General features: G+C 39.8%; 1 protein-coding gene across 2 annotated transcripts in view; it reads right to left on the minus strand.

Annotated features, from left to right (window-relative positions):
• ZNF770 (zinc finger protein 770) overlaps positions 1-25,907 on the minus strand; it is a 41,716-nt gene extending 15,809 nt beyond the window's left edge. Inside the window, exon 1 of one of the 2 annotated variants that reach the window (XM_071744300.1) lies at positions 25,876-25,907. The gene's annotated coding sequence lies outside the window, so the exon portion shown is untranslated. Of the gene's footprint in view, positions 1-25,276; positions 25,301-25,875 lie in introns of those variants that run through there. The other variant, XM_071744299.1, reaches the window with a different exon arrangement.

Below are 25,907 nucleotides of genomic sequence, written 5' to 3' on the forward strand. Positions count from 1 at the left end.
TATGATAACTTTGCTTATAAAGGTTGGGTAGATGACTAAGCAAATACTCCCTGTTAATCCTAAGGAGTCCCCCAGTAATGTAATTAATACTTATGTTTTCTATTACTAAAACCTATTGGTTTACAATAAATCTGCAAATGTGTCAATGTAGTATAAAAATAACACCTGCTAAGCTGTAGGTAGGTATGTGCTAGGATCTTGCTGACCTGCTAATCTAGGTGCTATGAATACATGCCATTCTTTCAACTGTTCTCCAGCTGGTTTTTCCTTCTGATGGTTCCACACTGAGATGTTGCTATTCATCCTCTATGCATACTAATTTTAACATTTCTGTAACAACTCTGTTCATACCAAGAATGCACAGGCAGCTCATATTTTCGTATAACCATTATTCCTGTTTTATTTAACTAGATTAGGTTGTATTTAACAGATAAATAAACCTGTTTATTTATTTATTTATTTATTTATTCAGGGGGATGCCGAAGCAGTTTGCATGTTATCTGACTTGGCACTCAAGAACTTAAACAGTAGTGATAGCTATAGTGTCACACATGAATTGTTTGTTTGTTTGTTTAATTTGCCTTTTTCAAAGAAAAGAAAGCAGAAAAAACCTAACAACCCACAATTACTAAATTCCTAACTTTCCTTAAAAAAATATTTGTCAATACTATAATTTTATTAGCTAGAACTGCATTTTAAGATCTTGGAGTGCTGAATTGTCTCTTCATTCATGACAGAAAGCTTTACTTCTTACTTGCTACAACATATGCTATGTAACCCTTTTACCCTACTATTCTGAATGCTGAATATTACCCCCTTTATAGAAGGCATTCAGTTTGGAGTCAGTATTAGCATTTTAGTTTTAATGTCAACAAAACATGAGCAACTGCTCTTTTTGTGGGCATACACTACAGTATGATATAGATACAGGTTGATATAGAAAACCAGACCTTGTTCAAATAAATTTCAATTTTCTTCAGTTCCTGGGGACTGTAGGGTTTCATCTTAAAATTTTGGAAAGTTACCTCTGCAAGCTGACAGCTGGCAATTCAATTACATGAGTTAGGGAGGCAGTCTGGGACTTAACTGCAACGTTACCATTAGCATTGCATCTGCTTTTGTAAGGTGCTCTGTATTTTAACCATGTGCTGTATGTGCAACGTGTTACAGCCATTTCCCTGGTGTTCTTTTTATTGGATTCTAGGCTAAATAGGCACATAACACAGTATATAACTTGCTAATGTGTCAATTAATGCCACCTCAGGCCTGAAGTAAATTGCAAAGACTTTTAAAACTGTGAATACACATTTTGTGCTCGTCTTAGGTTTCTCCCTTTTCCTCTTGTCCTATTTTCTGCCTTTTTTTTTCCCCCAAATAGTCCATCTTGAAGCCTTTTGGTGCATAGCAATGAATTGCCTTGAGGGGAGACAGTTGTTTAATCAATCTCAGTAATAAGTATTCTACATGTAAAAGCATCATATTTTATTTGATTAAGCACCATGCATGGCAAACCCTGGGTAATTCTCTGTGTAATTTTTAACAAAGTAAAATTTTTTTTCAAAAAAAATTTTAATGACATTTTCAAGAAAAGTAAACTTTATTCAACCAGACTTACAAAAAGCTAGAGGATCACATCAAAAAGAGAAATTTTCAAAGAATATGATGACGTTTTATAGGCAACACATTTAGTTCTGTGAAATGTAAGAACAATTATACTTCAATACCTTTAAATATAGTAATACTTAAATGTAGTCACTTGCACTAACTATTTGGCTTTGTCTGGCAATATATTTTGCTTTATCTAGCAGTATATTCCAATAAAAATTTAGTATCTCCCATGTTGTATTTAAAACTGATCAACAAAACAGTCTATGTAGATGTTCACTTGTTGAGCAAAAAACCCACAAATTGCTGGCTCACGGCCCTTAATCTCTAGAATTGCTTAAGAATCCCTACAATGAAATTAGTTGCAGGCTCTATCTATTACATCTGTTAAATGGGCAAATTTAATTACTAGAGAAGAGCAATTGATTTTTAAATTACCACTGATTGCACAGTGGGTATCTCACTAGGAAGACAGGTACATGCAGGCTCTCAGCTGGAATCAATGTATTAATTAATCTACAGATTGACATACTCCATACAAAGTTCCCTTTCTCTTCACCTCCTTACTGTAGAGTCATTTGTTTCAATTTAAAAGGAATTTCTGAGGATCTAGAAGTGAAAAATCCAGATGCAACAGAAAATTTGCACACGCTGTGCAAAATATACACGGGGTTTTTTTTCCAGCTTTGTGCATTCTGTGCCATTTGCAATCTAGGTGGCCTCTGAGTGACCAAACATTCCTTACAATGTTGAAACATTATGCCATGTGATACCATGCCCATGATATGTATGCAGGAATGGAGCTGAAAATGACTATAAGTAAAGCCTTATATGACTATAATTCCTTGCACGGAACCAGTAAATGAGCATAAACAAAAATGGGGCTGGAGAAAACAAGCATCCCCTTGGTACTATGTCTGGTACTGGGCTTCCCAGAACAAGAGAGATGGGAAAGGGTCCAGCAAAGTGCTTGTAAGATGATTAAGGAGCATCTGTTATATGAGGAGAGGCTGAGAGAGCTGGGAGTGTTTAGCCTCAGGAAGAGAAGACTTAGCAGTGATCTTATCAATGTTTATAAATATATAATCAGAGGGAGTAAAGAAGCTGAAGTCAGCTTCTCCTCAGTAATGGCCACTGAAAAGACAGGAGGCACAGCTTAAAATACAGGAAATTTCACCTAAACATGAGGAAAAAAAAAACTTTTTTTTTTTTTTCTTCTTTTGACAATGGTAAAACACTGGAAGAGGCTGCCCAGGGAGGATGTGGAATCTCCATCCCTGGAGGTGTTCATGACCTGGATGAACCTCTCCCTGAGCCATCTGCTCTGGCTCACCCTGCTCTGGCTGGATGCTTGCACTCAATAATCTCCAGAGGTGCCTTGCAGCCTCAGCCATTCTCTGATTCTATGGATATTGCTATCAGGTTTAAGGTTCTTGTAAGGGACTTGTAATATTTCAGTTTTAAAACTGCTTTCTAGTCATTAAGTGTGTAAGTTCTTATCTTCAACAGTAGTTGTTTTCTGAGGCCTATGTAGTCAAGGAACTACCTGCCTACTAATACTGCAATTTTTTTTTTTTTTTTTTTTTTTGAGCAGGACACTGAATCAAGCTATATTATATTCTAACTTCTTAAGCCTATAATTTTCTTGAGAATTTTGATCTATGTCAATAAAGGACAGTAACAGTCCACAGGCTGACAGCAGTTAACTTGTATATATTTTTTCAGGCCAGAGCTTTTTGTCATCTGTTTTTCCAGAATGGTTTTGTTAAAGGTTTGAAGAGCACCACAGGGGAGAAGAATCCTCAGCTAAAGTGGGTGAAGGCTTGAAGGACCAAAGGAGTTAGCAATTAAACTGGCCTAGAGGTCATTGGAACCACAACTTGAGTTAAGGAGAAAGAAATGAGCTGGGAACACAAAAGTCAAAATTACTGTTCACAGATTGGTTTTTGTGCCACTCCCTGGGGAACAATTACCAATTATAATATTTGGAGCTGGTTATTCATGGATGTGCTAGACAATACTGAATAGTTACTGAATCAGTTATAACAGATTTTAGACTGTATTTACATTTGGTTTTGGCAAGCACTAAGTGTACTGAAAAACAGTTGTCTGTGAAAAAAACCTTCTTTTAAGTAATCACATATAGATTACATTTAGCTTAACTTGAGGATTAATAGATTAACTTCAAATGGAAGGATAAACTTAAAGAAAATTAATGAAATCAAAGAGTGGTCAGCAAGGAAAGCTAAACCTCAGTGATGGGAAGTGTAGTGGTGAAATAAGAACTACCCAAAGTCAAACATTATTAGTCTTAAAAAATATATAGCAAAAGGTTTTTCAGACACATAAATTTAAGAGAACAGTAAGTGAGATGCCTGCTTCTGAAGGTGAAAGTGCAATGGAGAAAAAATGATGCATGGTTCAAAATGTATTTGAATTTTGCCTCCATTTTCAATGTGGATCACAAGATAGGTGAAAAGAAAGGGGGATTTAAAATCTGAAGTAGTAGCAAAACTTGTAAGGCTTGGTGAGGGTCAGTTAGGAAAGCTGTATGTTTATTTTTCCAGAAGTACAATGGATATGAAACATATGACCTATGACAGTAGGAAATTGGATTTGATGTGCCAAGAAATCCTTTCTATTCTTTGATTCCAGTGCTCCTTGTGTTGAGTTGCCCAAAAACTCCTGTTCATCAATGCAATTGGTTTTCTCTACACGGCAGAGAATCTTGACAAATCAAATTATCAAATTACCTTGATTTGTAATATAAATATTTTCATTTAGGTTTGATATTGTAACTTAGAAAAAATGGACACATCATTGCATGTCAGTGCAGTGGGGTGCAAACAGCAAAATTATCTGTCCTGATTAACTAGACACATCTTTTTAAGTATCTTTCCACAGTCAGATGACTGCAAATGCTTAGTCCTCTAAAACTCAGTAGAGCTCTCTGCAGGTGCAAGAATCTTCATCATAAAGCTACTCAGAAAACAAGGAACTGAGTCTCACACAGTTACAAGCAGACTAAGTATTTCTGATAACTCAGGTAATAAGTTGAAATGTAATAGATGTACTTAGTATCAGCTAAAGTCATATTGCAGGAAGTATAAAATTATTAACTTGGATAAAAATATACTTTTGGCTTCTATGGATAGATTTTTACTTGTGTAAGATCTGTAGGACTGGATATAAATGCAAAAGATATTTTCCATCTCACATTGCTTTACCCTCCTGACTTCAGCTTTGAATTACCTTCTTCTTAACACAAGTTTCAAAAATAGTTAAGAAAATAGAAAATTTGTTAATTTTACACACCATCCAAGCCCTCCAGTTTTCATAAGGCTCACATAAGCCTACACATTTACTTGGGAATCCTTTACTACTCTAGAATTGTCACAAGAGCGTAACAACTTTCCACTCAAATGCCATCCCACAGCTGTCTACTGCCCTTTGCACAGCTGGAATATGCTGATTCTTCAGAGTCTCATCCCTCCCTTCCACAGATTCTCTACCTTTTACCATCTGTTATGAAGTTAACAGCTTTCTATTTCTAGTTTAAGTATCCTTGAAGCCCTGTAAACAAAGGGATATAGCTTGGATGTCTGGTCAATCCTAAGAGCTCCATGTGATCCAGGATCCTCTTAGAACCTGGAAGTAGTCATGTTTCCTTCTTTGGCATTCTGAATTTCAGCCCTGGCTATCCTCACCCTAATGGGGATGTTGTCCTCTCTTTGTCCATGGGCAGTGTCCTGGGAGGGCTCCATTTATTCCTCTGCCTTTAATCCCAATCCATGCATTCCTGCATCCAGCTCCCATCTGCAACTGAGTCCAGAAGTTTGGAACTTTTCCAGGCCCTACCCTTCGGTGGTGACATGAGTGTTTTTGGGGTAGCATGATATTGGTTTTGTATATATTTCAATATATTTCATTATCTTCTTTTTCATAATTGTTGCTTCAATAAAGTTTCCAGCCCACAAGTCCCTCTGGCTTATTTCCTTTCCTTACAGATGGAGAGGGGTTAACAGAGAGCATCTGCTGGTCATTAATTGCCAGCCCAGCATTAAACCATGACACCAGTGCTCCTTTTTTTTACACCCATAGATCTATTATTTGTTTCTGCATCTCGTTCTGTACTTGAACTTCTCACATAGCATTATCTCCAACAAGAATCTAGTTACATACTGAAAAGAAAAATCAGACAAAAAGGAATTTCCTATGTTGCTAAGTATTTCCAGATACTAAAAAAAGGGAGAAGTTAACTACCACATTATTTTGCATTATAAGAATTATGGAATAATAATAATACCAGGACATGTTCTTGTATACATTCTATAACATAGGGCCTTTTTTCTATTTTCTTACATATTATAAAGTAATCAAAATTAATGCAGAGCTCATGTAAGTGGAGCTTGTCAAGAACTGGTTGGTGAATCCACCTGTTTATCAGAAAACTCTCATTTACTAAAACTAATATTTGGAGCCATCTATCACTTTTAACACAATGATTTTTGGATAAGTTGTGTCGTGTCGAGCATGTGTTTTCCTGATTAAAACTGGAAAGTGAGACTGCACCCTTCCTGAACAAATAGCTAAGGCATTCATAGGGGGTGTGGAAAATTCCAGTTCAGTTCTCTGCTCTGAATGTGGTGGAACTGGAATTTAAACCTATGTGTCTGTAAAAACAGTGCAGAGTTAACTTACTTTACTGTAGAATCAGAGATTTCATGAAATCTGCCCAGCTGCCCAAATGTATTTAGCAGCTGTTGTCACCATAAATTAAAGCACCGTAGTCCCATAAAATTTTGTGCTGTGTTTCAGAGGTAGAAATGATCACACAGAATGTGAAGCAGCAGAAAGGCTGCCCCTGGAAGTGGTCAGACTTGCTTCAGATGTGTGCTGCATACAGTCAGATCTAAGAAATGAAAGTAGTGATTTAGTGTCATTGAGGTGATACATTGGCATTTTAAAAAAATCCCTAAAATTTAGATGCATGCCAGTGGTTACAAATAGTTCAAAGTATTTGTTAAGTATCCACCCACAATCTTGTACTGCCTGAATATGTGCTCAACATACACACTGCAATCAAAAATCAGTTGTCAGGGGATTGACAGCACTGGCTTGGAAATTTTATATCTACAATAGATTAATGCTCTTGCTGTCCTAAAAAAAGGAAGCACATAAGCCAAGATTTTTCACTGGGCCATGCCTTGTGCTGTGCCCAGCCATACTGTGGTATTAGGTCTATGAAGTAAATGATGAATGTGCTTTGGGAATTAGCAATTAATCTGTTATCTTATGCTTAATGAGGAAGACTCGGGAAGTATTTGGGATTTGTGTCTCTAAGGTGCAACCTTATCTATGGAGACTGCTCGGAGTGGAGATGAGCTATTCAAGATCCTGTGGTTTCTATGGCAGTCCTGTGGAAACAGAGTGAGAAGAGAAAACCAAACCAGATGACCTCATTTTTCTTCATTTTATTCTCTTTATTTTTCCTTTTTCTCACTGAATCCTGGAAAATTATTTATTTTCAGGGGGAGCCATCCAAAAACCTTATTTTTCTAAATTTTGGGGTCATATTTTCTGACTTCTTCATAGGATAAATTAACGAATGCACCTTCTCCATGGGAAAATTCATAAAGCCAAATGGTAGTTTGTTTCAGTTTATCAATTTTGATTGGAAATTCAAGTGGGAGAAAAATAGGAAGATCAGATTGTCTGTTTTCATTGTATGTTTGATCTTTAGGGCAGATATAGTACACAACGAAGTCAAGCTTTCCCTCTACCTAAAATACATGATTAGATTTCAGTTAGTTTAAAGCAGCAGAAACGTATCAAGTCTCTATACAAACTCACTTTCAACATATGGCTAGTAAAGGGTATGATGAAAAGAGTGACCTGAGAATTTTGAAAACCTCTGGCATAAGTACTTCAGTTACCAATGAAGATATAGTAAGAAGTATGGGGAACTTAGGAAACCACTTGGGGTTAATATTCCAATAGAGAACATGAAGGATTAGCCTGAAATTAAAGGCACTTTTCATATCTCTCATATAATTGAAGCAAGGAAAACAGTTGGTGAACATGTCACTCACTTTTTAGACATGTCACAGCTGTCCACGTGCTTGCTACATCACCATGTTCAATTCTTAGAGTTTTTAATATGAATATCAATCCTTCTTTTCATAAATGTAACCTATAAATGCCATGAATCCCTCAGGAGTTTTCTCAGACTTTATTTAATGCCCCACAAGAAAGGATGTAAAAGAGACCTTTCTTTTGTAAAGTGATCCTATAATTCTCTTCAATATCCATCATTTTCAAGGCCAAGTAATCATATTTAATGGATCCTAAATTACTTTCTGTCAGGCAAGGATTCCCTCGATAATATTAACCAGTACAGAGGACTGACACTTGGCAGGCTGAAACTAAGAGGTTTTTTTATTGCAAGCAGCTTACAAGTACTTAGACAGGGTTGGCCCTGCCGTAGGTAAGGGTCAATGTTTCCATTTTGACCTGTACTTTCAATGGGTTTTAGCCTGGCTATAAATACTCAAATTGGTTTCTGCCAAAAACAAATGCCTAAGGTGACCTGCAAATGATTTTTACCCTTTGCTGTGTTTGTCTTCTATTTTTTCTCTTTTTTTTTTTTTTTTTTGAGGGTGGGAGTGTGTGATTGCTAGGCCCAGATTTCTTACAGCATATGAAGGTATTGTCTAGGAATAGGAAGAGCAGGATGTTCTCTAAGGAAAGGTGAGCCAGGAGCCAAGGGGGACCCAAGGCAACTGCAGGGCTGTGATTGCACTAACTGGGGTCCGGTCCCTTTGGACCCAAAGAAGAAGAGCTCAGCAAGTCTGAGGTAATGAGGGGCAGCCAGCAGCCCAGGGATTGCCAGACAAATCTGTAGTGTTGAGACAGGTGCAAGACCAAGCTGGGAAGTCAAGTCAGTGGGGCAGGGTCAGGTATGGATCAGTGGGGTGCATGGGCAGGGACACTCAACAGGGACCAAGAACAGGGCTTTGAAAGCAGTTTCTGAGCAAGGAGGGTACAGCCAAGCCCCTTGTCACACTTCTTTCTCACACAACTGTATTCTTAACAGCCTGAACCCAGATTTTTATCTGCAGCATGTCAGCTTGGACTTGAGAGCAGACAGCCAAATCTCTTGGAGGAGGGACATAGGGCTGCACCCAAGGTACTGGTAAATGTCTGCAATTTTTTCCTACCCCAGTTTTTGTTACATTTTCATATTGATAAGCTCACTCTTCTGATAAGCTTAAGAGTTCAGGTGCCATGTCCAGTCTTTCACTTTGAACTAAGGTTTGTGTAGAGGGGAGTTTGCTGAGCTGTGCAAGAGGTGGCTGAGAAGGAATCCACTCTAAGAAGGACCTAGCATTTTATGTAGAGGGCTTTCACTAATTCAGAAGTTATGGCATAGATATTTTAATCATTACACCTTTTTTCCCCCAAGTATTCAGCAGGCATTTTAGCTTCAACACGTATTAAATAAATACTACTTAAACTCATTGGTCAAACATATTCAGAGCATCTCATTTTTTTTCCAGTAGAGAATGGTGCTGGAGATTTCAGGCTGTGGAAGCATGGGATTGTATGGCCTGGACTGTGTTTGATAGTAAGTAGATGATTTTCTATGGTGCCAATTGGAAAATAATTTGTTATATCTATTGCATGTTTTACTCCATTAGTAATGAGGAGGGGATCTGCTCTGCATTATTGAAATTAAGGAGAAATATTGGCATACACTGGAATCTTAGTGTTCCAAATCTACTTCTTGATATGATGCACTCTAAGGATCTGGGTAACATTTCTCTGCTGACAATTTCTTTTTCACTACAAATCAGTCATCTAAAGGCTGATCTTGCTCCTATATGCAATTGGTTACAAGGGTAGAGTAAATGTTACTCAATCTGATGGCAAATATCATTCATCTTCCACATATAATGGTTTCACCATCTAGAGCAGAGGAAAAATGACCTTTTGACTTCCTCTGTGCTTCAGTTTATTTCTGTAAAATGGAGAGAGCGTATCTGTTCTTGATCAAAATATGCTTTTAAATAAAATGCAATATTACCTGTGAAATAGTGAAACACCATGATATTTGACATCACATAATGCCTGGGAACAAACATTGCTGCTACACTGAGAAAGTACAATAGCTTCTGCCTGTACTCCCAGAGTCAAATTCCACAGATATATCTACAGGTGGTGGTACTAAGTCTCAAGGCAAAGAATTTTCAATACTTCTACATTCAAAGTTTTTTCTGTATCATTTCTGTAATGAACTAAATGACCAACAAAGATCCTTCCCATCTGCCAAATACCAGTCAAGTTTTATCAAAAGTTTTTCATCTTTTAGTTTTCTTTTATAGTTTCTGCAATTTTTTACTCTTTTGTACTCATAAACAGGCTCCCAGCCCTATTTCTGATAACTGTTTTATACAGATCCTACACAATATATCAGAATTGTACAGATAGTCCTAGGAATCTAAACATGATCAAGGACTTTCAATGGAAATGGCTTTTCCCATCACCCCAAACCACTGTATTTAGGTGAAGAAAATACTGTACCCTGAATCAAGTGATATTTCTCTGAGGTTTGGTTTGTTTGGGTTTTTCATGTTTTTTTGAGACTGAAAGAAAGGTTTCTCAATATTCATCTATAGCTGAGAGCTTGAAACAGTGATAAGCACATTATGCAGAACTCTATGAATTTGGACATAACAAAGAAAAGAACTTTTCAAAATGTCACATGGAGAACAATGAAGAGGATTTGGGTATCTGAAAATTTATCAGACTTTTTTTTTCAGGTATTAAGGCAGAAACAGGTATTCCTGTTGACTAGATTACATGAAAGACAGCAATTAACTTTAAAAAAAATGTTTTTTACATGATAGGAGTAATATAAGACAGTAGGATCAATTGTGAAAGCAGCTGAAAGAGGCATTATGAATTTGGATGGTCATAGTATAGAAAAAAGGGGGATAAAATGAAGTTGAGCCTCACTAATACATCTCACAAACAACCTTTCTTTAGGATTGGGACAAAGAAAGCAATGGTCAATCATTGACACAAGAAAATAGTTCAAAATTTTTCTGTGAAATATATTTTCTTAATACATGTGGCTTCTTTGAATATTTACATTAAGTCTTCCAGAGATGATGATTTAGTGTATGGTTCTTGGGTGGGGAAGATGTTCAAATCTTTTTTTTTTTTTCTTATTTGCAGTGGCCAGGGTATAATACTCTGTGCTGAATGAAAAGGCAGAAGTGTAAACCTGGCTATCATGCCTAAGACCAGTATCCTAACCAGCAGAAAATAGGCTTCTTTATGGGAATTTCAGCACCATTAAGGTTTTCAAAAGTCCCATTCCAAACGGAAAGGAGAACACATGTAAAAAATTGCTACTGAAAGAGAAATTATTGTTATCTATTTTGCTATACCTTCTTCAGCCCTGCATTTACCACTTTTGGCACTTTAAAGCACAATCCATTTCATACACATTTTCCAGGAGAAAATCAATATGAAACTCTAATCTGAGCTATAAGTAGTTGCTACAATGAGCCAAAAAAGTTTGATACACTGAACTGCTCAATCAAATAAATAATTTAGCTAAGCGAGTCAATGGTGCTGAAAAGTAGGTCTTCATTAATGGACATCACTGAGAGACCAAAGAAAGCAAAATGAATCATCAGTCCATTGCCTTTAATAATATGATTAAAGAAAGAAGGTACTGAATTATTAAGAACAGTGGGGATGGAAAAGAAAAAGAGCAAAAATGATAAAGGGTACCAGTTTGTAGAATGATGATGAACTGGATACTCTTCCTATTCTGAAGGGGTTTATTTTTCTTTTCTTTTTTTAACTCTGAGAGCTGGCAATTATTTTAGGCCTTGATTCTTCACCTAGCAATATCATAGGCATCTGCCTCCTCTTGGTTTCCTATGAGTCAGTGATTTATATGATGTACATATAAAAGTGGATTAGCAACTGAATCTGGAAGAGCCTTCTGTAGTGGTATTAAAATCAATTCCTGTTCATTCAGAGGTTAATAGCAAAACTCAACCAGACCCTAATGAGGACAGAAACAACCTCCAGGATTTAGAAAGGAGGACAAGAGAAAGAAATAAAAAAAATGAATACACAAAATTTAATTCCTTGGAAGAAGAGTATTTTAGGATGATAGTAGTATGCTTTGACTACACTTTCCAAATAATTACACAAAGCTGGTTCCTTCAGACACCTTGCATAGCTTCAAGACAAGGCTAGCTTTACTGACCATTTTTATTCAACTATTCAGCTGTGTACTGTTCTTTATGTACAAGCTTGTAACTACACTTCAAGAGGATGTACAGTTCAAAGATTTCTTGTATGCTGGAACGGCTTTTCTCTCTCAAATTGTCTGATTCAGGTCTTTGGGTATAGAATCCCTGAGTAATTTTACATTTGGATTTAGTTTGAGATTTGCAGCTCTTCAAAAGAATATTGTAAAAAGCTGAGGTAAGTCCTTGTCCATGACATCTGTGCATAAAAGACTTGCTTAGAGTCACTTGGTTATCTAAGTATGTGCTTATAACATGCTATTAAATAATGATGAAAGGGTATGCTGGGGATTCTATATTTTAATTTGATTTGATCAGTTGTTAAGTTTTATTTCTTCTGAACTGTACATTCTAATAGCAAGAATAACCTCATGTAATATATTACAGAGACCTCTGTTATTATTATTACTAAATTCCACAATATAAAAGACATAGATTTATTTTATTCTTCTAAAATTACTTTGCTAAATTTACATTTACATTCTAGCTGCCTAACCATGGAGCTCTAATGCTGTAACCTATGTCCTTAGTCCTCTTCCAGCTGCCCTATGTTTTATTTTTTCTTTCATTTTACTACATCATATCTAAATTGGATTGTCAGCTCTTCTAGGAAGGACAGAGAGAATTCTGCATGGTTTTGGTACTATTTTAAAAATAAATAAATAAATAAATAAACATAACAACTGCACTCTGATCCCACCCAAAATTTCCTGTACCCTCCCTGCCCTATATCGAAGGCATGTATGACAAATTGTCTGAAGAAACTGGAGAAGCTGATTGCAGAAGGAAATGAAGAATATGGTGAGCAGCAGATGTGCTCAATGTATGAACAGCATATCAGCATCCTTATCACCTGGTAGGTATGTACCTGGGAGAGGACCCATTTGAGCAGGTTGCCATGACAATATGTCTTTGGTTTGACCCTTATTTAAAAGAGTGAGGAAAGAGAATGACATGTCAGAAACTGAACTGCCCTGAATTTCACCTGAATTTCATGTCTTCTGCAAGCAGGGCACTCCAGCTCTACAGTGTTGCTCAGGACCTCATATGAAGATTGGAGTACATTGCTTAATGACTACCAACAAGTGTGTGTCCTGCAGTACTGGCTGTGGTATGGAAATCTCTGTAAGACACAGTATTCTGCAGTATCATTCCATTGCACACTCCAGAAAAAGCAGCAGTGGAGAAGTGGCTATGTATCTACTGTTTATCATCCCTCCTATGCCCACCAGATGAAGCTGATGACACTGCAGTAGGAGCAAATGAAAGGACATGGTTTGCTTGTTTTCAGAAGTGGCTTATGTAGAAAGGTCAGCAAATGAAAAATACTGTGTATCTCCAGAGTATCTCCAGTTAAAAATATGGAGATCCTGTCACTGATGGACCCAGCAGATTTAAGTTCCAAGCTTATCAGGAGTAGGCTGCATCACACAGCAGTTTCTTCTCCCCTTCTTGACCTTCTCCAATGGTTACATACATGACCATGGTACTGCAAAGTCAACCCAATCAAATAATTTCATGCCAGCTAAATACACATTCTACAGTGTATTCCTTTTTTTCTTAATATGAGAGGTACCAAAGTCATAAGGTCTAGCTGAGTGGTAGATGTCTGTAGATCCACAAAGAAGATCAAGGGCTCTTATGCTGTCCACTTGCCAGAATTGATAGACATCTACTAAACAAATTCTTCTCCCTCACTGTGGCATTTCTGGCTTATTTCCATGCAGGCTACCTGTTTGCATTGTCTTGTTCAAAAAAGCTTTCCCCTATATTTATATTCTATCTCAGATACTTAACCCGTTGCATAGTAAATTTTGGAGATTGTCTGAATCTTGGATTCCTTTATATCAGATCCAGTTTAACCAAGTTCCCTAGACTGAGTTGCAACCACTGGAAATATTTCATGTAGTTGAACCACTGCAGCTGGTTAGAATGAAACCCAGTGAATTACTGTTTGTACAAAAGCAGCACGTTGGCAAGTAAGGACTGGGTTTCAAAGCACAGAGTGAATACATCTTCTAATAGCCGGACTTTTACTTTGTGAATTCAGTCACATAATAACAAATAATTACCTCTGTCTACTTTGAAGACACAGCAAGGATTCAGTGACAATAGTAGTTGTCAGCCTTTTGTACCTCTTAAAGAGAAAAGTATCTTGACAGACAATAGAATGATTACAGTTACCAGCAAGCATGAAGGCAGAAAGAAGAGCTAATGAAGAGGGACAAAAAAGCCCCAACCCAGTAACATTCCCTATTCAGAGCTGTTCAAAGCAGTTAAATACACAAATGGCAAGTGTGGCTTTCACCCAACTCAGGTGAGGAAGAATAAAAAGGGGAGAAATAAAGAGTTATGATAAGCAGGATCATCTGGCACTTACTTGTGCTGTGTCATCTCTGCCTCACTTCTTCTAAAGAACTTTTGATAAAGGGACTTTACAAGCAATGTGTAGTTGGACATAACATAATTTTCTAATTAAACATATTACAGTGAAAGCTGATTTAATTTTTGCTTTTTGGGGACGTTTTACTGCATCTAATAAAACATGATCTCAGTGGTAATGTTACAGAAATTTTTCTATTTTTCCTTTGCAAGATCCTTCGGGTATAAAAATAATGACTTGCCTAGAAGAGTGGCTCTTAAATGAAATACATCAGGACTTCTAACTTTTGTGTCTTAACATTCACTGAATCAGCATTTCATGAAAAGTGGAAAAGCCCTTCTAGTGATTCTGAAATTAGGCCATGATTTGAACTTGCCCTAATATTTCACTGTGGACTCCAGAGAATGATGGTGACCAGTCAGCAGTTGTTGAGGCAGGGGAGGCTGCTGCTGCCCAGTATCCAAACTGAAAGCAGCAAAGTCACCAAAAGTTGTCAATATCTTCAAGATATTATCTGAAAATATCATCTTGGCCTTTGTAGTCAGGTGATGTATTGTAGGAAGTCCAGAAAAGAGCCTAAAGGCAGGTGTATGTCTGCTAATAAAATCCTTGCAGTGCTGAATGTCTGACCTTCTTTTGAAATTTTTAGTTATCCCATGGGGTAGAAGACCAAGAGAAAGTTATTTGAATACACGAATAAACAGTAATCCCAGTTTTTGAAATTAATAGCTTTTTGAGGTAATCTCATTTATACTCAGCAGGCATTACATCATATGAAAGGGAAATGTTAAAGGGGAACAGCAACCTCAGTTTCTGTAACTTCTGCAACCTCAGAGACAGCTCACCCAAAATTAAAACTGTCTCATTGTCAACTTTATCATTTTACCCAGAGGAAAGCTGACAGCTTCTAGATAATCTGCTCTCTAGATCCTCCTTCAGAAAGTGCTCTCCCCCAGGAGCCTGATGTGTATTTTTGGGCAATTGGAGGTGAATCAAAACTTGGGCACACAGCAGCCTCCATCAGCTCTTCTCACTGAGTGTTTCATTGAGTTCTAACAGGCTGGGTTTCCCATGTCTGATAACATTCAATCTGTAGAACTTGATTTTGGAACTTGACATTGGAACGGGCTGCCTGGGGAGGTGGTGGACTCTTCGTCCCTGGAGACATTTAAAAAGCGACTCGATATGGCACTCAGTGCCATGGTCTAGTGACTGTGGTGGTAGTTGTTCAAGGGTTGGACTCGATGATCTCTGAGGTCCCTTCCAACCCAGCCTATTCTATGATTCTATGATTCTATGATTTTTAAAAAAAAATCAACCCTCTTATTGGGATTACTTGATCTAGTGGGCTCTCTCTACATTTTTTACACCCAGTCTGCCTACAAAGAGAAATGACCCTCTGCATCATATAGATTCCACTTTGTTCATTTTGAGCTCATGCCCACCAAATGCAGACAAGGCATAACAAATATTAATGACAAAAATGCAATATTCTAAAATTTCGAATGACTTTAGCAATTCTAAATGCTCTCTGGAAAACAGGGATCTGACTGGAATCACAATTGAAGCCTGATCCTGTTCATCATATCTGTATTACTGACATGGAAAAAGTGTTCTAGAAAATAGCTTCCAAAGGTATGAGTGTGAGCATGTGCCTCTGTGTGAGTGTGTTGAGGACAGAGAAGTATTAATTTGTTGTAAAAAGCCTTCTGATTCCCTTAAGGAAAAGCCAGTGTATAGTAACTACATGCAGACCTAGGTGAGAAAGAGGAAACCAGACATTAGGCTACTGTTGGACAAATTTCTGTAATATTGTTTGTCTTGCAATGCAGGATTTCCACATGTACTTTCCTAAACCAAGATTTTTCAAAAGTAGTGGTATTTTGTGATATGAATAACCTTTTACTATGGAAGACAAAGGCCATTAACTGTGAGACTGCTGACTGTGCCACCTGTGAGCCTTCCTGTCTTTCTCTTTGCAGAGTAGGTATTAATGCTGTGCTTTAAATATATGACACTGCTCAAATCACACTGAGGCCTCCTCGGGGGAATGTTAAACAAACAGAGAACCTGTTAACATAACATTTATCAGCACACACACTGGCAGAAACAAGCTCAGAGATTTTGAATAAATCACAAAGCTGTGTCTCCTCCTTTTTTTATTTTTTTCAGAAGATGACACGTATGGTCAGATGACTGTTTTAAGTGAACAGTGGTAAAAATTTTATAAATGTCAGATTAATAACAGAACTTACATGTTCCAGTAAAACTCTTCTGTGTGATCAATTTGGCACTCATTATTTATAAATATTTTATTGTATTTATGTTTAGTCACTATGTAAGACAATAGTAGCTAAGCTGTGCCCGTTCCAGGCAAAGCTGAAAGAGTTTGGAGCTGTTCCATCATGCAATATTATAGCACTTTCCATCTCTTGAATCTATCTCAAATAGAACAAAACTTCCCAGTCATGCTGTGCAATAATATTTTCTCAAATGTGTATCAACCCTTTTGGAGACTTGTTAATTTATATTCTACATATTAAAGTGCTTTTCCAGAGGGAGGAAGTTGGAAAGGGCTGGAGGGGAAGGAAAAGAATCTTGTCCAAATATTTCACAACTCACTCAAAATCTACTTAAGCGCTGAGTTCCTGACAGCTTTCGTGACTGTATTTCAGCCCTGGCTTTAAAACACACCCTGTTCCAGTCCCTGCTGGTTGGTACCTCTTACTCCACCTTTGATCAAGTCACACGTGGTCACTTCAGGCTGTCAGGAGCCTTCATTTCCTCTAAGAGCCCACGCAGACCAGGCCTGGTGGGGCTATTGCAATTTGGAAATCACAAGTTTTGGGTTAGGGGTTTTGATACAGTATGGGACACCAATTTAATTCCCTGCCCCAACATAACTCTCTGTAAGACAACCACAGTTACAGTCTCTCCATTTCTGCCTTGGGAATAAAGGCTATACAGTTTCTTAAAAAATACTGCTAAAGCCTGATGTAAGAAAACCCAATACTTAACCACCCAAAGGCATTTTTTGAACCTCCTTTAGGTCTTGCCAGCAAGGCAGTCTGAACCCTATTATGATTTATGTGTTGTTCAAAATTAGAAGGAATTCAAAAGTCCTGGCAGTCCCAAATGATGTTCTAGAACTGAGTGAAGCTCTAAGGAAGTAGAAGGTATTTTGTGGTGTCTTCTGAGCCTATTTGCCAACCTTCTGAGAGCAGAATGGAAACACCTTTCCCTTCCTGAAATCACGCAGCTGAAGATTGAACATTGTACCTACAGCAGAGCTTTACAGGAATTGCTGGTAGGTTGCTGATATGCAAAGCTAACATTTAATTGTCTTCAAATGTTCAGGATCATTTAAATTGCAATTCTACAGGGAAAGGAAGATGGCAGTTTGAAATAAAGCATCTATGGGCCTGATTCATGAAAAAGCTACAGGCCATTTACATACGAAAGGAATGCATAAAAATCCTTTACATTGTGCCTATGTGATTTATTAAATACCTTTTCCCTGTGTAATCAGTTGCATGCACATGAAAAGAGTGGAACAGAGAGATGACAGAAAAAGGCTGAAGAATATTAGATAAAGCACTGTAGCTTGCTCAAGATTTGTGCCCACTAGACAGAGAAAAAGGTAACTGCAGCAAACTTAGAAACCACTGTTGAGGTTCAGCAGTGTTTTCAGAGTGCTCCTTGACAATGGGGTCATGAATGCTTGAAGTTCTCCTATCCTAGAACGGGAAGTATTGCCATACTGGGACATGAAAAAGGATGTTGTGTTCAGGATTGTTTTGTTTTGTTGGTGTTTTAAAATTAAATCAGTATATTAAAAGCCTGGGAATAGCACAACTGTAATGTTGGAACTCCACAGTCAAAGGAAGATCCACAAATCTAAACACTCAGTGTTACTGAAAGTATTTCCTCCTCCTTGTTGTCCTTTCTTCACCATCTTTTCTTTGCCTTCCATAAAAGCACTCATGTCAGACTTCATTTCACAAAGGGGTAGAGATTTCCCCTCTTCTTGCTCTATTGGCAATGAGCTGCAGAGGGATAATAATCTCTTTCTTAATGTATTTTGGCTCCTCATTCAAACAGGTACTGTTATCTGTTCCTCCCAAAAATTATTCTGATGTGCCTTACAGGTCAGGGTTCAGGGCCATTGATCAGGAAGGGATGGTTTTATTTTTGATCTGGAGGGAACATCCTACCAGTAGCTTCTAAGTGCAGCTTTCAGTAAACTAAAACACATCATGAGAAGACTGAGGAGTGGAACCATGAAGATGTTCTTAATATGCAAAGTGGGATCCTACAATTAGTTACGATTTACTAACATTTTAAGTAGGAATTTCCTAGCATTATAGACAAAACTGTTTGACATCACATTTATTTCTACCACACAGCAGCTTCTGAACAGACAGGTCCCTGAAGAACAGGGTAGGAGGGACAGTATCAGACCTTATCAAAAGGGATGTGTGATTAGAACTTAACTATCCATGAATGAAAACTTGGACGGATAAGGAAAATGTAGACAGATGGCTACAAAAAATGCATGAGAGAAGAGAAAAACAAACAAAAAACCAAAGAGATAATTGGAAATACAAAAGGTAATTTGAGAAATAGATAACAAAGATAGGAGAGTCTGGGGGGAATCTTTGAAAAGAAAAGAAAACAAGAAGGTTTTCTAGGAATCTGGAGAAGGAGTGAAAGAATGCAAAAAAATCTCCCATCATTTCTTATGCCTAAAATCTTTGCTGAACTCTGAAACTGTATGAGCTACTAAGACAAGACAGTCAGACAATATGGAGAAGAGCAAAGAATCTGGATCAATCTATATTACCATGAGTTCTGCTGGAGTCCAAAGGAAAAGGATAGGCTGAATTAACAGTGTGGCCTAAAGGGCATATAGGGCATGCAGGACAATCAAATCTGGACATCTCCTGGGGTATGTTAGGGGATTGAACAAATACGTATGAAAAACATGAGAGAATCACAGAATTACAGAAGCAGAGAATGGCTTAGGTTGGAAAGGACCTTAGATCATCTGCTCCAACCTGCCTGCCATGGGCAGGGACACCTCTTATGCAGACAAGGTTGTTCAAGGCCTCATCCAACCTGGTCTTCACAGAATCACAGAATTGCTGAGGCTGGAAAAGACCCCTGTTAGATGTTAAGTCCAGCCTATGACCACCACACCAGGTAGACCATGGCACTAAGTGCCACATCAGCCTTTCCTTAAACATCTCCAGGGATGGTGACTCTCGCCTTCCCTGGGCAGTCCCTTCCAATGCCTGATCACCCTCTCTGTGATGAAGAGCTTCCTGATATCCAACCTAAACCTTCCCTGGTGCAGCTTCAGGCCATGTCCTCTCCTCCTGTCACTCATTGCCTGGGAGAAGAGCCCAACCCCCACCTGACTACCACCTCCCTTCAGGGACTTGTAGAGATGGACAAGGTCCCCCAAGTCTTTTCTTCTCCAGGTTAAACAACCCCAGTTCTCTCAGCATCTCCATATGGGACTTTCCCCAAGTCCCTTCACATCCTCATTGCCCTTTTCTGGACCTGCTCCAGCACCTCACTCTCCTCCTTGAACTGAGGGGCCCAGAGCTGTACACAGTACTCGAGGTGTGGTCTCACCAGTGCTGAGTAAAGGGGAAGAATTACATCCCTATTCCTGCTGGCCACACCATTCCTAATACAAGCCAGAATGCCACCTGGGCACACTGCTGGCTCATGTTCAACCAGTTCTTAAGCAGTACTCCCAGGTCCCTCTCTGCCTTGAACACCTCCAGGGAGGGGGCATCCACAGCTTTTCTGGGAAGTCTGTTCCACAGCTGCACCAGCCTTGTACTGAAAAAACTTTTCCTAATATCCAGTCTAAACCTCTTCTCCTCCATCCCCTTGTCCTATTGCTGGACATTCTTATGAAAAGTCCTCTCCTCCAGCCTTCCTCTAGGTCTCCTTCAGGTACTAGAAGGCAACTCCAAGGTCCCCCCAGTCTTCTCTTCTTCAGCCTGAATAATCCCAGCTCCTTCAGCCTCTCCTCATAGCAGAGGTGCTTCACCCCGTGGATCATCTTTGTGGCCCTCCTCTGGACTCATTCCAGCAGATCTGTATCTTTCTTAAGGTGGGGACACCAAAACTGGATGGTGCCAGATAATCTTGAGCTTCTCATCAATCAACACTCCCAAAGTCTTCAGGGCTACTGCTCTCAACCCACTCTGTACCCAGCTTGTAAAAATGTGCCTGGGGCTGGTCCAACCCTAGTGCAAGACCTTGCACTTGAACTTGTGGAACCTCATGCAGTTTGCACGTGCTCATTTCTCAAGCCTGTTAGGGTCCCTTTGTATGGCTTCTCTTCTCTCACAGCACACAGGTTGGTGTCATCAGCAAACTTCCTGAGCCTGTGTTCAGTGCCACTGTCCATGTACCTGACAAAGATGTTAAACATCACTGGACCCAGGACAGAGACACAGATGTCACGTGGGACACTGCCAAATGCCTTGGACAAGAGAGAGTGAACTGAGGTATGTGGGTTGAGCTGGCATCGAGGTAGAATGAATTTCTGCACATATCAAACAAATGCTTTGGTTGTATTTATGATTCAGAAGATGAAAAGGGATCTTTTTTTACCCTTGTTCTGCTTAGCAACAGCAACAAAAAGAGTACTCAGCTGGGACTGTCAATTGCTCAGCTCATTAAAATATTAAGAGAGAACACATCTTAGCAGACCTGCCAAAATCAGCTTCCCAGTGCCCAGGGAAGAAGTGCTGAGAGCTTTTCTCCTTTTTTCTTTTTTTCTTGTACTGCTCATTGTCATCAGTCTTAAAGTAGTTTGCTTCCTACCATTAGTTTTCACTGGCTGTTTTTCCTGTGTCTCAAATAAAGAGGCCTGAGGCACTATGTTCCAAGGCTTCTTCAGCAAATAATACAGATTAACATCCTGTTTTAACAGGTTTTTGTTTTTTTTTCCTCAGGTAGGCAAAGAAATGCAAAGGTTCCCTTGCCTTCCACAGCAGCCTGGTTTATGTAAGTGGAATAACAGGACCAAAACTGAGAAGGTAACTAAAAGGTCTGAAGATAATGTCGCTTGGTTGATTTTCTTGGTGCAAAAATACATTGCTTAAAGTAGCAATTTGAGTAATTTCAAGACTTTTTGACTGACTTTACGAAATTCTTTTAAGTATTGTATGGTGGGTTGACCCCACCCAGCAGCCAAGCACCCACACAGCTGCTTACTCACTGCCCCACTCTCCCCTGAGGGATGGAAGAGAGAATAGAAGGAACAAAAGTGAGAAAACTTGTGGGCTGATATAAAAAAAAGTTTAATAGGTGACTAAAAAAGACATGAAGCCAAGAGAAGCAAAGGCAACCACTTGCCACCTCCCACAAGCAGAGCAATGCCCAGCCACCTCAGAAGAGAACCTCCTCTATGTTGTCTTCTACCTCAGTTTTATTGCTAAGCACAATGCCATATGGTGTGGCCCATCCCCTTGGCCACTTCAGGTCAGCTGTGTCAGCTTTGTCCCCTCCCAGTTTGTTGTCCACCCCCAGTCTACTCACTGGGGGTACAGAGGAGGTAAAAGAGTAAGCCTTGATATTGTGCAAGTACTGTTCAGCAGTAGCCAAAATGCTCATGTGTTGTCAACACTGTTTTAGCCACAAATCCAAAAAAGCAGCACCATATGGACTACTACAAAGAAAGCTAATTCCCAGTTAATCCCAGCCAGCCCCAGTACAGTTGCTATGGTGGACCTACGTGCTTATAAATTCTTAATACAATCAGAAACTATTTGCTTACAAATTCTGACTGAAGCTGGAAAAAAGAAAAAAGCCAAAGAGTGAAAATACTAAATTTAGAATAAAGCTGTTTTCATTTCACAGTGCAATGCATTCTTTCATATATAACTCTCATTGCTTGCCCTCTGTTTAAGGTGAGGAAGAGTAATGGCTGTGACAAGCTAAAACCCCTAGTTTTCTGCATTTTCCTTATTTCTTTTGTTGCTCCCTTTTAATGTATTTACCATGGATGCTTCTCTTCTTTTTCCTACAGCCTCATTTTTCTGTTTCTCTGTGGTATATTCCCTTCTTCTCTTCCTTCTTCATTCTTATTCATTTTGTTCCTTTACTTTTCTACTCTTCCTCTTTTTTCCATCTCCTGCCCAGCCTAGTTTAGTATCTATTAAATGGCTGCATTTGCCACTGACTTGTCAGCAGCCCACACCATATCAAGTTATCCAGTTCCAGTAAACCAAGAGATTTCACCACTGTCCTCCTCCAGCTTTGGAGCCATAGCATTCCCCTCTGTCCATGTCACACGCAGAGGCTGAAAGATCCACTGCATCAGAGAGATAGGATTTGTCTAAAACCATCTGCTCAGCTCCTAACCCCAGAAGGATAAGCTTTTAGCATCCTAAAAACAGTTTCATAAAGAAGTAGAGGCACAGTTTGTGATAGTGTAGAAGCACACACCTAAACATCTCACTAATATCAGAAAAACACACGTTAAGTCTTGCTGACTTAGACAACCAGTTTTAATGTACTTCTTACTTTTAAATCAGTATTTAAAACAGGTTAGCCCAATGTCACTGTCTTAACTCTTAATGTAAAGGAGAGCTTCTTAAGGAAACAGGAGTATCAGCAACACTTTGAAACAAAATAGCTCAGAAACATGAACAAGTGTTTTGGGTTTTTTTTTTGTTTTGTTATTTTGTAGTGAGGAGATTGTACTTGAAATAGCAAAGCCTGAGAGAACAAGCACAGAGAGAAATAATTTGCTTTCTTTTCAAGAGTATACATGCTGTGAAGTTTTGTGTTTCTCTACAAACACAGCTTTTCTGGTCTTCTGCAATCATTGTCAATTGTTGATCAACAGCATGACAAAGCTCCTACCAATGTGGCCTGCATTATCTCACTCCACTCACTAAAGCAAGTGATAAGCTTGGTTTGAATGTTCCAGTGCTACAGTATTCCAATTGCTATTACTGATTCAAAACCCTTCTCTGAATTTTGCAGTAATTGCATTTGATTAGCATTGTCCCATATCCCACTGCACAACAAGAGAGGAGAGTGCTGTCTCTTCCTCTGGGTTGGGTTCTGTGCAAGGTCTAACCCAGGTCAGGTGTTTGATCCAAGGACAGGAGGCATGACTGACTTCTGAGTGACACCTGAGCTGAGTGCTAGGGGTCTGAGTCCTACCTTCAGGTGGTTTGGTAGGTATCTAATCAGTACCCTGGGAACCGGATCACCAATTGGGATGTGTGTCTCACAGTGAGTTTTAGAAATGATCCAGGTCTTTGGATTCTACTGCTTACAAAGCACCTGTGAGTTAGTTGCTGTTCTTTCATCTGCTTTCCACCTCTACAGCACAGCATCCCTGCTCCCTCAGCCCTGAGCAACACTATCTGGGAGGGGAGGGAGTTCCTGCCACAGCTGTTGGGACAGCTGTGTTGAAAGGCTTATCCAGAAAGGAGAGGTACAGCAAAGAGACATGGACATGCTGAGGTGGCCACTTGAGGTAGTTGTTCTAAAGCTTTTCAAGCTTCAGAGTGAGCTGCAGTGGCCCATGGCTGATAAACAGCAGGAATGGAGGCCTACATGGGATTCACAGCAATATAACCTCTTGCAGTCTCCTTCTGGGCCCTGCTTTCCTACTGCTTGTTTGTGTGCTGGGAAATTGCAGCTGGGAATTCAGACTGAATCTGGGAGCTAACAGGGAAGCTAACACAGGAAGGGTAAATGCCAGCCACAGCCTCTGGTGCCTGCACTTCTTGGAGCCAAGCTTCTCCAGTAGGAAGGAAGGCCTCAAAACAAATACCTGCCATGAGATACTGCATTTCTCTGCCTGTTGGTGCTGCTTTAAATAATCCATTTATCAGGCATGGAGAGTCAACTGATGCCTGTTCTGGAATCTCAGTGACCACTAGGACAATCTGCCATTGTTTGCTTAGCCTCCAAGTCCTCCCTCCTGAGAACAGTCCCCTTCCAAAGCAAAGTGTGCTAAGTCCTAAGTGCACTGGTATGTGTCTAGATCCAACCCTGGACCTTCTGTGCAGTGTCACAATGTGCCAGTACAAAAGCCTCTCCAGCAGCCTGTTTCTTTCAAATGCTTCACAAGTGCCAAGTCAGAAAATGTTCGGCGCTTTTTTTTTTTTTTTTTTTTTTTTGTGGAAAGAAAACAGCTGTTTATTTTATTTTATTTGAATGATGGTGTGGATTTTAATTCAGCAGAGATGTAAAGTATGTTGGTAAATTGTGAGCGTGTGTAGGTGGGTGTGTTAGTGGGTGTAGGGAGCATATGGAAGAAGCTGCAGCATGAAACAGCAACCAACAGAAGGGTTTGAGAAAGTATAAAACAAAGCAGACTTCTTCTCTTAGCATGTTTTAACTCTCCTTTTGGCAACAGCTCATGCTGCAACCTTTTTCTCTTGACCTCCTAGTTGATAAATTATCCTCGGATTTCTCTCTCTATTGACTTTGAATATAGTTCTTGTATTTACAGTTCTAGGACTGATAAGGCAACGCAAAAATCCCCAAATGTTATCAGCAACCCCAAACTGATAAAAAACTTCCTTTGCAATGGAAAAAACTGCAGAGAAAGGTTTCCTGCCCGTTCCTTTGCTGCACATTCCACTCCATGCATTAATCAGGGAATCACAGAACGCTTTGGGTTGGGAGGGACCTTAAGGAACCCCTGGTTCCAACCCCCCCTCCCCACGGGCAGGGACACCTCCCACAGGACACCAGGTTGCTCCAAGCCCCATCCAGCCTCTCCGGGAACACTTCCAGGGAGGGGGCAGCCACAACCTCCTTGGACAACCTGTGCCAGTCTCTCACCGCCCTCAAAGTGCAGAATTTCTCCCTCCCGTCTGATCGAACCCATCCACTGCCCGCTCGGAACCTTCCCCTTTCCCTCTCATCCCATCTCGCCCTCGGGACGCGCTCCCGTTACCTTTAATCTCCGTCAGTTACTTCCTCCGCAAAACTTCACGGACTTTTCAGCTGCCACCCCTTCCAAAACCCAGACCCGCCTGGGGGTTCGGTTCTCCCCCCCCGCCCTCCACCGTCACGTCGCGACCCCCGAGGGGCGCGGGGCCGCGGACGGCGCGGGGGCGCGGACGGCGCGTGCTGTTGCGCGTCGGGGGCGTGCGGGGGCAGCATTGCCCGCGGAATGGCGGCGGTCGGGAGAGAGGGGCCTGGGGTGGGGGTGATGGGGAGGGAGCGGGAGGCAGGGACACGGGAAAAAGAGGTAAGGGAGGGGGGAAACAAATAATGTTTAATAAAAAAAATATATATATAACAGTAAACCCCTGATTTCCTCTTTGTGGGTATAAGGGGAAGCGTCTGGTTTTTGGGTTTTTTTTTTTTTCGGGGGTGGGAAGATTGTGAGTTTTTTTTTAAAATGCGCGAAAAAAATAATCAGGTCAGCGCTAGCAACCGGTGTTTCTGTAGCATCGGTGCCACCTGTGCGTGGGGAGAGGTGGAGAAGGAGATTCTGGAGTTGTTATGTGCTTGATCTCTCACATTGCTGCTGAAAACCTGGGGCCTTACCTTGCACAGCAGATGCAGAGTATTGACTGCTA

Source organism: Heliangelus exortis, chromosome 5 (genome assembly GCF_036169615.1).
Source record: "Heliangelus exortis chromosome 5, bHelExo1.hap1, whole genome shotgun sequence".
NCBI classification, from domain to species: Eukaryota; Metazoa; Chordata; class Aves; order Apodiformes; family Trochilidae; genus Heliangelus; species Heliangelus exortis.